Below are 12,593 nucleotides of genomic sequence, written 5' to 3' on the forward strand. Positions count from 1 at the left end.
TCCTTAAAGTGTCCTTAAATATTAGAAATAATGGTCTGGCAATAACATGACTCAGTTATTTCAGGACTCATGGGTGTAAGCCATCTGGTCAAAGAGATTTATTAGTGTTTAGCTTTCCTAGCCTCTTTATCACCTCAACCTCTGTTAGCCACTGGGCTTCAGCTATTCCATTAGTAGCAGAATTTTTACTTTGTTTATTATATCCTCTGATTCCTCTTGCACCTTTCCCCCTTTTCTTCCATGGTAAGTGATCTCTTTCATCTTTGCTCGTAGTCTGGCCTGGCATTTTTTTATCCCTCCCTACCAGTTCCGAGTTTAGAATTTCCTCCTACTTTGCTACAATTGTTTACTCCCAATAGAGCTGCACCCTCCCTATTCAGGTGCATCCATGCCTGCTGAAGAGCCAGTAGCTGACTAAAAAGTCAGCCCAGTTCTCCATGCGGTAGCTCCCGGCACTGACAGTATTTCAGAGTACACCACCCTGGAGGTCCTCTTCTTTATCCTGTGAACTAGGTCTCTGAAATATTTTTTGAGGATACTCCATCTTTCTTTGACTTTGTCATTAGTATGAATGTGTACTATGATCCCTGGGTCCTCTCCCGTCATCCATGGTGAAATCTACACCCACTCCTACAGCTCTGGTGGCACCAGCTGGTGAAGCCCTGCTGAGACTGGCATGCAGTCCTGGTGAGACCTGCACACAGCCCTGGTTAGACCCGCATGTAGCCCTAGTTAGACCTACACACAGCCATGGTGAGACCGCACACAGCCCTGGTAAGGCCGGGCAGCCCTGGTGAGACCACACGCAGCCCTGGTGAGACCACACACAACCCTGGTAAGACCACACGCAACCCTGGTGAGCCCATATATCTTCCTGAGACCCCGCACAGCCCTGGCAAAACCCAAATGAAGCCCTGGTGAGACCCAAATGCAGCCCTAGTGAGACCCCACACAGCCCCGGTGAGACCGCACACAGCCATGGTGTGACCACATGCAGCCATGGTGAGACACGACACACAGCCCTGGTGAGACCTGCACACAGCCCTGGTGAGACTCACACACAGCCCTGGTTAGACCTGCATGCAGCCCTGATGAGACTGCACACAGTTCTGGTAAGACTGGACAGCGCTGGTGAGACTGCACACAGCCCTGGTAAGACCCTGCACATCTTCCTGAGACTTCACACAGCCCCGGTGAGGCTGCACACAGACCTGGTGAGACACCTCACATCTTCCTGAGACCCCACACACAGCCCATGTGAGACCTCCGAACATCCTCCTGAGACCCTGCACAGCCCTGGTTAGACCCCAACATCCTCCTGAGACCCTGTAGCCCTGGTGAGACTTTGCACACCCCTGGTGTGACTGCACACAGCCCTGGTGAGATCCTGCACAACCCTGGTAAGACCCCACACATCCTCCGAAGTCCCCATTACAGCCCTGGTCAGACTGTGCACAGCCCTGGTTAGACCCCGCACAGCCTACTGAGACACCACACAGCCCTGGTGAGCAACAGAGTATGTAGCTTCATATTATTTTATATTGCTGTAAAATGGATTGCCGGGATTTGTAGTCCTCTATAGTTGGTGGTATTCTGCATTTCTGTATAATGTATTGCTGGGATTTGCAGTCCTCTATAGCTGATAATATTCTGCATTGCTTTATAATGTATTGCTCAGATTTGTAGTCCTCCTAAAGCTTGGAGTCAGTGACATAACTTCCAGGGTTGCAGCGGTTGCAGCTGTGACTGGGCCCTGGTGCTCTACCATTGTCCTGAATCATTAGTCTGCATTGTTTTAGAAAAACTGTCACATGACGCTAAAAAAAATAAAGGTATTGGTAATTGGTATTGGGGAGTACTTGAGGAAATTTATCAGTACTCGGCCGGTCTGCCCAACTTTGGTAATGACTTACCAACCTCAACCAACATTTAAGCAACCTAATAAATGACAGTTTGTAAGCTGTGACACTGAATTATTATTGAAATAGATGAAATCCACTATTTTATTAGCTATTGCCTGGTAATTGGTTATTTTAACAACATTAAATAGATTGTGTCACATAATCAAAAACTCTTAAACAAACACACTTGCTGACCGGGATGTTTCCCAGCCATTTTTCAGTATTCAGTGCTGCAGTACTTTGATTGAAATGTATTCAGCCGTGCAACGCTGTTATGAAATTAATTTTATATAATTTTTGGGGGACACAGAGCTTTTTTTTGGTGGTATTTAATCACCACTGGGGTTTTCTATTTTTTACTATATAGAGAAAAGTACTGAAAATTTTGAAAAAAACCCTGTTATATAGTAAAAAATAAAAACCCCAATGGTGATTAAATACCACTCAAAAAAGCTCTATGTGTCCCCAAAAAAATGATATAAAATAATTCCAGTACAGCATTGCATGACTGAATAAATGTTAGTCAAAATACCACAGCTCTGAATACTGAAAAATATCACGCCGATATCACGGCGGCTCTGCCGAGTTCTCATTGTAATGACAGATCAGTGTCCCCTGGTTACCTGGTAGTGCTGATCTGTCAATGCAAGTGGCCGGAGCCAGCCGTCAGCCCAGCTGTCAGTAGCAGGCTTTCAGCCGGCCAATGGCCGGCCGTTCGTCCAGCTTCGGATTTCCCCTCGGCTCAGTCAAGCCAAAGCATATGCCTTCGGCTCGACCAAGCCGCTCGGCCAACTTCGGGAGCTGTACGGGCTATAGTGAATAGCCCGTACAGCAGCCCTTTGGTTCTCCTGAACCGAAGGGCTCCCGTAACCGAAGCCTACCGAAGGATCAGCCGAAGCTACGGCTGGATCCTTCGGCAGCTTTGTGAATAACCCTCTATATCATTAAACAGTAAGGATCCCAAAACTGAACCTTGGGGTATACCACTAACAACCTTAGACAATGAGAGTATAAATCATTCCTCTCTAATCTCTGATTACAGTCTTTGGGGGTGATTTACTAACCTAAACACACGCACGCACCCGGTGCGTGTGATTTTTACACAGCAAAGCGTATTTATCAACCAAAAAGTCTCTATAAGCATGTTTCCACTAATGCCATATATGGAAAAATCATGCACATGATGCATATATAATGCTGCTTCACAGTTTAGACAAAAATGGTTAGCTCATGCATTTACATTCATGCATTCATCAACGCAAGCAACACAATGTAGAGCTAATTTACACAACATCACCTTGCAATTCAGGGCAGGGCTTTGCACAACACACCTGCTGGGTGTGTACACACTACAAAGGTGTTTAGATTCCACCCATAGATCATGCTGGGAGGGAACACACTACAGAGGTGTATACACGTTCGTGGTGTGTTTGTAAGGTTAGTAAATCAACCCCTTTAAGTCCATTTTCTGCCGATTACAGACTGAATATTTTAATCCTATACACCTTAACTTACCCATTAGCAGTCTGTGGGGAACTGTGTCAAACTCTTTTGCAAAGTCCAGGTTTACTATATCTACAGCAAGTCCTTTGTCTTCTGTTTTTGGTTACTTTCTCAAAAAGATGTACATTTGTTTGACACCTTAGACCTTTTCTGAGGTCATGCTGACTATCACGTATAATATTGTTTTCTAGCCAAAACTTTTCTATGTGATCTCTTAGTTGTACATTATCACCCTGTCATATGTGAAGAAAAGTATTTTATGTTAAAAATAAATGTCCTCCAGTTGGGGTTTAGATCTACTTTAATATGCAAAATAACAGCTCTAGTAGCAGAAAAAATGTATTGCTGTTTTGTTACCCCTTTAAATCTTTCCAGATTTCAGTACTATTATAGCAAATACATGCTCACTATTAAAGTAAATGCAGTGTTGATAAGCTACTTTCATCTAGGTCAATAGGAATTTGTTCACTGGTCAAGCAGTATATTAAAAATGCCATTGCTAATAATAACATCCTAGAAACACCTTGTTTTTCCTCCTTTGTTTGGGTATTTTATGGTTCTTTTATTTTAAATCTTGGATTTGTTTTGTTCTACATACATTTGGGATATTTAAATTACTGTAGAGACACATACCTCAAGTTCACCTTCCCTTTGAAACTGTTGTGAACATTTGATGAAATATGTTTCTGATGGATGATAAAAAGTCACTCCAACATTCTCTAATTTACAATGTGCATCTTGTTATAACTTGAGAAAGTTATTTGATCCATAACTCTGCCTTGCAGAAAAGTTTTTCTTCTAATCACCGTTAATAAAACACGACTGTCTCCATAATGATACCTTCATTCTCAGTGAAGGAGGAAATGTGCTTGGCTTGCTTAAATGAATTACCTGGCTGTATTTATTGATTGCGGCAGAGTGCAGGTACCTATTCATTTTTATTTTTACGTACCGATTGCTATGCAGGTCTGATGTCTTTAATAAAATAATAGCAGCAATAAAGTTTTTTCTCCACAACAAGTGGCAATTAGAAAAGGTTGTTCACAGTTTGCTTATTTAGAGCATTTTTAGCCACAATTTCCATCATTCACTCCCATCAAATACATAACCAAAACAGGAAAAACACCTGCAGCACAATACTTATGTAGTTATATGAGAGTAGCAATTATTTTACTAAGATCAAGACTTTTTTTTTGCACTTTTGCACAGTGGTTTTCTTATATTTAGAACACAGGGATGCCGTGTGGTTATGCTTTGTTTACTTACATTGCGATAGAAGTCCAGATTTGCAATGATGTGTGAGTGCCATTTAGTGCAGTAGCACAGTGGGCCCAGGCTGCCTTGATGACTCCACTCCAGGGGGTGTGTCCATGACAACCTGGGAAGGTGGGTTAAATGACACTGGTTGCCGTTCAACCTAAAAGACAGCATATCTATTGATGGAAAAGTATACTGCAGGGCAGGTCTGGATTAAGGGTCAATATTTCAGAAAAGACTGCTTTTTTATTTCACCTTTTAATTGACTATTAACTGTAATTATTTATGTATTTGAACTGCAGTTCAGCTGTCATTTAGCAGTACGACGTTAAAAAGGTACTCTTTAAATGCACTATTTATTGTCATTGCAATCTGATTTTGCAATATGAAAGTGATTATTAGAACTATAATTCCTGCAGTGCAGCTGAAGTGTTATCACATCATATTGCATTTGTGCACCAAGTAAACACATTCTCTCAAAATTAAGCATTTTATCATCCAAGATTGGAGTCATCTTGTCATTAGTCATTATCCACACAACTTTAAAATAATTGAGGTTAATTGGGGGAGGTGCAGCTTTATCTTAGGTAAATGGGAGCACAGTCACCCTCACAGCAGCTAAACACTGCAATATAATCCTGCCAATTTGCCTCTGGAATCATGTAAGGACTTGCTCTAAAGCAGTGCTTCTTAAAGTGTGGGTCGCAACCCCATATGGGGTCCCACAAGTGAACAGGGGGGTCGTGATCTGAGTCCCCGGCCAGGACCGCCATCAGGGGGGTTGTGTGAGGAGTCCTGGGCTCCAAGCAAGATTTTTTTCCTTTTCGTTTAATGTGCAGTGTAGTGTAGTTTTTAAGGTCACATACCCCCCACCTCTGTGCACTTGGTACCTTCCTGAGCACGTGCATGCAGGAACGTTTTTTTTGTTTTTGTTTTTTTTTACATTGACGGAGCTTCCTTTAACCCAGCAGAAGTGGAGCACAGCTGCTGGAGGTAAAGATAAGGAGGGAGAGGGGGCTTAGTAGTAGGTGGTAATGACACACTGACTGTCCGTCCACGGAGGGGGGGGGAGGAGGAGAGAGACACCGACTGATGCTAGGGGAGGGGAACACAGACGTTGAGGGAAAGAGGGGAGAGACACCGTCCGATGCTGGGGTCCCCTAACAATTTCCTCGTCCAAAAAGGGGTCACGAGTGGAGAAAGTTTAAGAAGGCCTGCTCTAAAGGAGGCCTTTCACTGACAGAAAACTTACTGGGGTTGGTTTACTGAAGGAGCAGTAAAGTGAGTATGCAAGTCTTTACTGGGATGTAATGGCAGGTCTACCAGATCTCATTACCATCACACTTACTCCTTCATTGAATCAACCTTACTCATTAGAACGCATATATTAAGGCAGAACTATGGCCAAAAGTAACAAGATAAATGCATAGCCCAATAAAAGATAAAATATCAAAACCTGATTCTGCTGCAATATTCCTCTTCAATTCAGAGATTTCAAAAGCAGTATTTTTTTCTGCCATTAGCTGATGGCCAGCATCTTTCAATCTACTTCCCCTGAGCCCATGTCTTCCCAGACTTACTTCCATCTATGACTGGAAAGTGAAAGGAGAAGAAGCACATTGATACCTCCTCTGTGACTGCTTTCTTCCTCTATCAACATGTTTCTTGTCAGCACATTAACTGATTGGCTCCTTGTTGTGCTTTTTCCTCTCACACTCCAGCCATGTTGTACGGGGACTGCAAGGGGCTGGTACCAGATCAAATTCAGGTACTTACACTGCCTACATTTAAAAATACATTTAATTATGTATTAAAGTGATATTAAAGTCGACATGTTTTAAAGCTATGTCAAATGCTGAACAAATCACTTAAAATGGATGCTGCTTCTTGATGATTAAAAGTTTTAGTTTCCTGCAGATTCAGCTGATCCCCTGATCACTGGTCCTGATATCCTATTTTAGGGTGACTCCTTTACCTTGCAGGGCCCTTTAAAGCTATCCTTGTATGTGCTAGTAATCTGTGTGTGTCTCCACAAACACACTGGCATGGCAAGGCAAGCCCTGCTCCCTGCTTTTTACTCCTACTTTCTCCAGGCCAGTAGATGGCTAATTACAGTGTCAGCTTTTCAAATATAAATGATGAATTAAATACATGCTTATAACATTATCCCATAATAAGTTGAAAAAAGTTGTATTGCCTCTCCCGCTAGAATGTAAACCAATAATAATTGTAATGTAATCAGTAAACGTAAATCAGTAATACTTGTAGTCTGAATTTTATCTGCACTAACTGCCACAGCAAAAATGGGGTGGTTTCTTTCTGTTTAAACCTGGTTGATTCACTGCCAGCAGTGTCAAATAGAATAATTTCTATACAGCTCATGCCTTTAGGAAGTATCTAAAATTATGTAAATGGTCACAATAATTTCAGTTATAATATGAAAACATGCATCCCTGGCATCCCTTTGGAATCATGCCCCCTGTTGGCCAATCATGACATAGTGTATAGCATGCCTCTGGAGGGATTGCAAGAATGCTTTTACAATAGAACACTGCATGCAGTTAACTTCAGGTGAGTTTATCAAGAAATTTCAACTGACAGGGCACTATATTATCATAATCCAATTATCAAAGGACATCAAGAGATATGAAAAATGTGAAATAATATACTTGTTAACTTGTTGATTTCCTTGGATCACAGGATTTTAGTTTATTTATTCGATACAAATACAAACCTCTAAGACTTTTTTTAGTGCAGATTCTCCTTACTCCACGGCCCACTGTTTTATTCATTGTAAACATCCTAAAGCACAACATGAAAAGGACTCTGAAAAAAAAACCAAAATCAGCATGTCATTGACAGAACTTTGTAATTTCCATCACCTTGGTTTCTTTGAACCAGCATGAATCAAGGTAAATTCTAGCTAATGGCTGTATGGGCAAGAAAAATATTCCATATTAACGTTGCCCTAGAATATATTTTTGAATTATTTTATCTAAAAAAAATTTGTTTCAACCAAAAGTATTTAATTTATTGCTTAAACAGAAAAAACACCAACATTTCTTGTTTAGTAACAGTAGAAGAGGGAAGGAGGCTGGAAATAGAGGTCTACCAAAAACCAACATACGCGGACCAGTACCTGCTATTTGACTCCTATCACCCTGTAGACCACAAACTGGGAGTCATCAGGACTCTACACCACCGGGCAGAGAAAATTCCCACCAGAACAGAGGCCAAGATGAAGGAATTCAAACACCTCAGGGGGGCCCTTTAAACTTGCGGGTATCCAGACTGGGCTTTTGTCAGAACAGAAAAAAGTAGAGGAAAGAATGCCAAGAGTACCAGTGAGGGTGAAAAGCATGACAAATGGAAGTCTTTGGTCATCCCATGTATAGCTGCGGTGTCTGAGAAACTCAGAAGGGTTTTTAAAAGACATCACATCCCTGTCTGCTTTAAACCCAGCAATACACTGAGGCAACAACTGGTTCACTCAAAAGACCCAACGCCAAAACACAAGATAAATAAAATTGTGTATGCAGTCCAGTACAGTGAGGAGTGCTCAGAATTGTATGCCAGTGAAACAAAACAGCAGCTACACCAGCGCATGGCACAACATAGAAGAGCCAAACCCTGTGGTCAGGATTTGGCAGTGGACCTACACCTAAAGGAAAAAGGTCACGCCTTTGAAAACAGTCAAGTACGCATCCTAGACAGGGAGGAGGACTGGTTCAAAAGAGGTGTGAAAGAGGCCATTTATGCAGAAATGGAGAAGCCCAGCTTGAATAGAGGTGGGAGGGGGGGATTTACAGATACAACATTTCTTGGTTTAAATACTGAGCACAAAATGTTATACTGGTGGACTTTATATTCTTGCCAAGCATCTCAATGGCACCAGGAAGAAACTAAAAAGACTTTTAGACATGCAGTTGGATTGCTATTGAACGGCAGCAAGGCTGTATGAAAAAACTTGAACTGTAACCAGACTTTCAGGGTTATGCGCAAAAGGGTGAAGAGTTTGGAGAAGTGAACAATCTAGGACAACATAAGGTGAGCTGGAAAGTGGGGAGAATTGGAGAATTTTCCCAAATCAGCTATGTTGTCCTAGATTGTTCACTTCTCCTGCCTTCTCCAAACCCTTCACCCTTTTGTGAATAAACCTGTTTATCTTTCATTTTTCAGTGCAGGTGGAATGATTTATTTCAGCCCCAGTGAATTAAGGGCTATCATCACTGACTGATATGCAATATTGCAAACCTACTGAATAACCATATCTTACAATGCATGGGCCACATTTGCTGGCCTACACTTGGCAATTTTGATTGCAGTTTCACAAATTCCAATCTGCTTTCAACCACAACAATCTGCCACTTACAGTTTTATTTAATTCCCATTGACCAAATTATAAAAAATATCCATATTCTTTGTTCCGTACTGCTCGGACACCTGTGTGCTTACTCATCCCATACAATAACCTTTAGGTAACTTGACCTACCTTCCCACCACCCTTCTCTTTGCTTATAACCCTCTCCAAGCTTTCATTCTTTACCCATTCTTTCTCACTCCTTCCCCCTTTTTTCTTCATTCCTATTTTCTTTACTCCTCATCTGGATACATTTACACCATTATCCAAAACTACACTTTTACCCTCTCTTGCTTACCACTGCATTCTTTTCACCTGCTCTTTATTCTTAGGCACACCTTGATTTGCAAGATAAATGTAGCCTTGCCATCACATCAAGAGTTATGCTTGCCCATATATCTGCACTGAACCTCTTGCCGTCCGCCCGTTGTAAAAAAACGGACGGACGGCACTGAGTCTTTTTAAAATTCGGACCACTGGACTACACTAATGTAGTACCCCATCTCCCGGTCTGGACTCTTTTAAGTTGGTATCATATTTTTCTTTATGACCACAAATCACCTTCATTTTCATCTTATTTTGTTAAATTATACCTTATTCCAAAGTTTTGATATCACTCCATCATGTTTATTTTGCATGTACTATGTATGTGGCTACAAAGCTGCATTAATTGTATATTTTATGATAAGACTACATTGTATTTTGAATTCTTAAATAAAGTTATTTAAAAAATCCATCCTCAAAAAATTGCAAAATGTGTTGTCAACTCACTGCACCTAAATTAATCTGAAATTAAATATCAGCTAGGCTAAATTGTACCTTAAGATAAGTCATACACTTGAAAGAGTGGCCAGTTGTGTGTGATGATAATAAATGGCATGATTATGCTTGCTCCTTCTGCTTAAGTGTATATGTTTATACATTTTGCAGTCACTTTAGTCACTGACTGCTCTGACTAATTAGAAATTGTATTCTGGCCATTTAGTTGTTTACCCAAAATTATTTTGCCCAGAAAAGTCTGCAAAGATCAAGGATAGCCATAGTCAATTCCCAATTTGATTATTACTGTGTATGGATCATTTGAGTAATCTTGCTACTCAGGGTGAGAAAGATGATAAAAGGATATCTACAGGATTCAAACACAAAATAAAATGGATTCTTCAATCTACTTGTCATTAGACATGTGCACTGCCAAAAAAATTGTTTAGTTTCGTTTCAAATTCGGATATGTGTTATTTCGTTTTTCGGGATTCGGGTGTGAAAGTCAATTCGGATTCGGACGAAATTTGGTAGCGGTAGTTCGAACATTCGTTTCGTTTTCTGTTCTTATTCGTTTCTTATTCGTTTCGTTTGCAGAAAAGTGACATGTGAGGTGGAAAAAATATTTTTCTCCTCTAATGTCACTTTGCTCCAACAAACGAAACGAATAAGAAACGAATAAGAATAGAAAACGAAACAAACGTTCGAACTACCGCTACCGAATTTCGGAAATGGAAATTCGGATTCGTTTGCATTCGTTATGTCTGTAATTCGGAATTCGGATACATCCGAATGTCCGAATTTCCGAAAATTCGTCCGAATTTCGATTCGGAACGAAACGAATCGCACATGTCTACTTGTCATTACAGAAAACTAAGGTAGTAATTAGTAATTTTATTCAGTTTTTCTCCAATTTTGATTAGTCTACTAACTCAGTTGTATTTCCGGAATAGTGTGCAGCTGTCTCTTTACTAATGGTGAAGAGGAGGAAGGATTAGACTTATAAAGAAAGAGTGTGTCACAATATTATGCCCTTCTTTTCTGGCTTTTAGTGCACTGTAATAGTGATTAATAATGACCCTGGTCACATACAGACATTGATACACTTTTATTGGAACATGGGCTGCAAAAGCAGTCTGGACCCAATATCACATGTGTGGATAATAAATTATAGCTCATGTTGTGAATTGTTTATAAATAGACCTCTTGTTAATTCAGTAAATATTAGAGTTTGGGGGAACAAAGAAAAGAGGGTTCTTATTTAATAACAAGTGCCACATCCCATTATACTATTGCCCAAAAAGAATGTACATGCCGGAATTGTTTAGGCACCCACATAAACCAGTTGATTAAATTACATTCATCTTTTTAACATATACTTTATAAAAAAAACATACAAAGACAATAGAGGACAAATATGTCGCCCAAAACATCCCCCGCCGCCTCTGTACTATGTGATTGCTGACCGTTATTCCCATCTATAGAGACAACCCTCCGTATGTCAGCACATGGCCCAACTACTCCACTACTTCACTACATTCTGGCATCTGACTCCCCTCTCATCTGCCCTCTTCCTCCCCTTTCTGTATGCCCCCCTCACCCTGTGTTGTGATGTTTGTCTCTTGTGGCGCCACTATAAATTCAATTGAGCTGCTGCTCTTCGATACACTAGACTCAACACAGACGTTGAATCTTCGTTGAATCCCAAATGTCCGAGCGTCCTGACAAGCCTCATTGCATATGAGCTCCATACCTATCTTATTGCATCTCTGCGTCAGGTTATGAATACTGGTCCTTGTCTGGTAACACGCTTGCTCTATCAGCTATGCACCCGACCCCGGTAATCTTGTATTGTGGAATACTTGTGCACTTTTATTCACCATCACCTACAACCAGTCTACATCCAATGCACACTGCAGTAACTAATTGCGGAGTTGGCAATGACTCATTACCAGTGACCCCACCACATTGTTGTACTTACAATGATGTATTCTAATGCAGTTAGTATTGTAGGCACCTTGTAATGCATTGTAATGTACTGTACCGTTTACTATGCTAAAACCAATAAAAATGTTATGGTTAAAAAAAAAAAGACAATAGAGACAATACATCAATAAATCAATAAAACATGGCTCCCAGCGACCATTAAGCCTCATTACTAGGGATGCACAGATACTTTTCGAGTACCAGTGCAGATACTTGGAATTTTCATGAGAACTACCAGCGTTGCAGAGGTTGCAGCTGGGACCTGGCTCTGGTGCTCCACCACTGTCCTGAAATCATTAGTCTGTATTGTTTTAAAAAACTGTCACATGACAATAAACAAAAATGTATCAGTACTCGTACTTGTAAGTACTCCGCAAGTACCAGTACTCATACTCGCAAAACTGGTATCTGTTCATCACTTTATTTATATTTATAAAAACTAAATCGTACATTAAAACAGAGATGTACAAATCCCAGGAGCTCCGTGTGCTCCTTACAAATGACAGATGCCTACTAATTTTTGCATTTTTCTCTAGTGTAGTCTTGGAGCTCAAAGGTATCGGTACATGTACTCGTACTTGTACCGAGTACTGTACTTGGTATCTGTGCAACCCTACTCATTACATAATCCCATACCAAAAAGTGACTTTGTCCCCTCTTAGACAGATAATTGTGCATGTCTATACATTACATTATATCCCTCTATCAGACATTTATTTAGACTGGCAGGTGGGAAGTGGTCCGACCAGAAAGTCAGCACAATTTCAATTATATGGGTTAAGACTTGGGGACATTGGGTGTTTAGATTGTTTGTAGCCACACCTATT

General features: G+C 40.7%; 1 protein-coding gene across 1 annotated transcript in view; it reads left to right on the forward strand.

The window, feature by feature from the left end:
* The window catches only part of LAMA2 (laminin subunit alpha 2), a 646,095-nt gene that overhangs the window by 325,961 nt on the left and 307,541 nt on the right, over nucleotides 1–12,593 (forward strand). The window lies entirely within an intron of this gene.

This window comes from Nanorana parkeri, unplaced genomic scaffold (genome assembly GCF_000935625.1).
Source record: "Nanorana parkeri isolate BGI_ZX_2015 unplaced genomic scaffold, ASM93562v1 scaffold232, whole genome shotgun sequence".
Lineage (NCBI taxonomy): Eukaryota > Metazoa > Chordata > Amphibia > Anura > Dicroglossidae > Nanorana > Nanorana parkeri.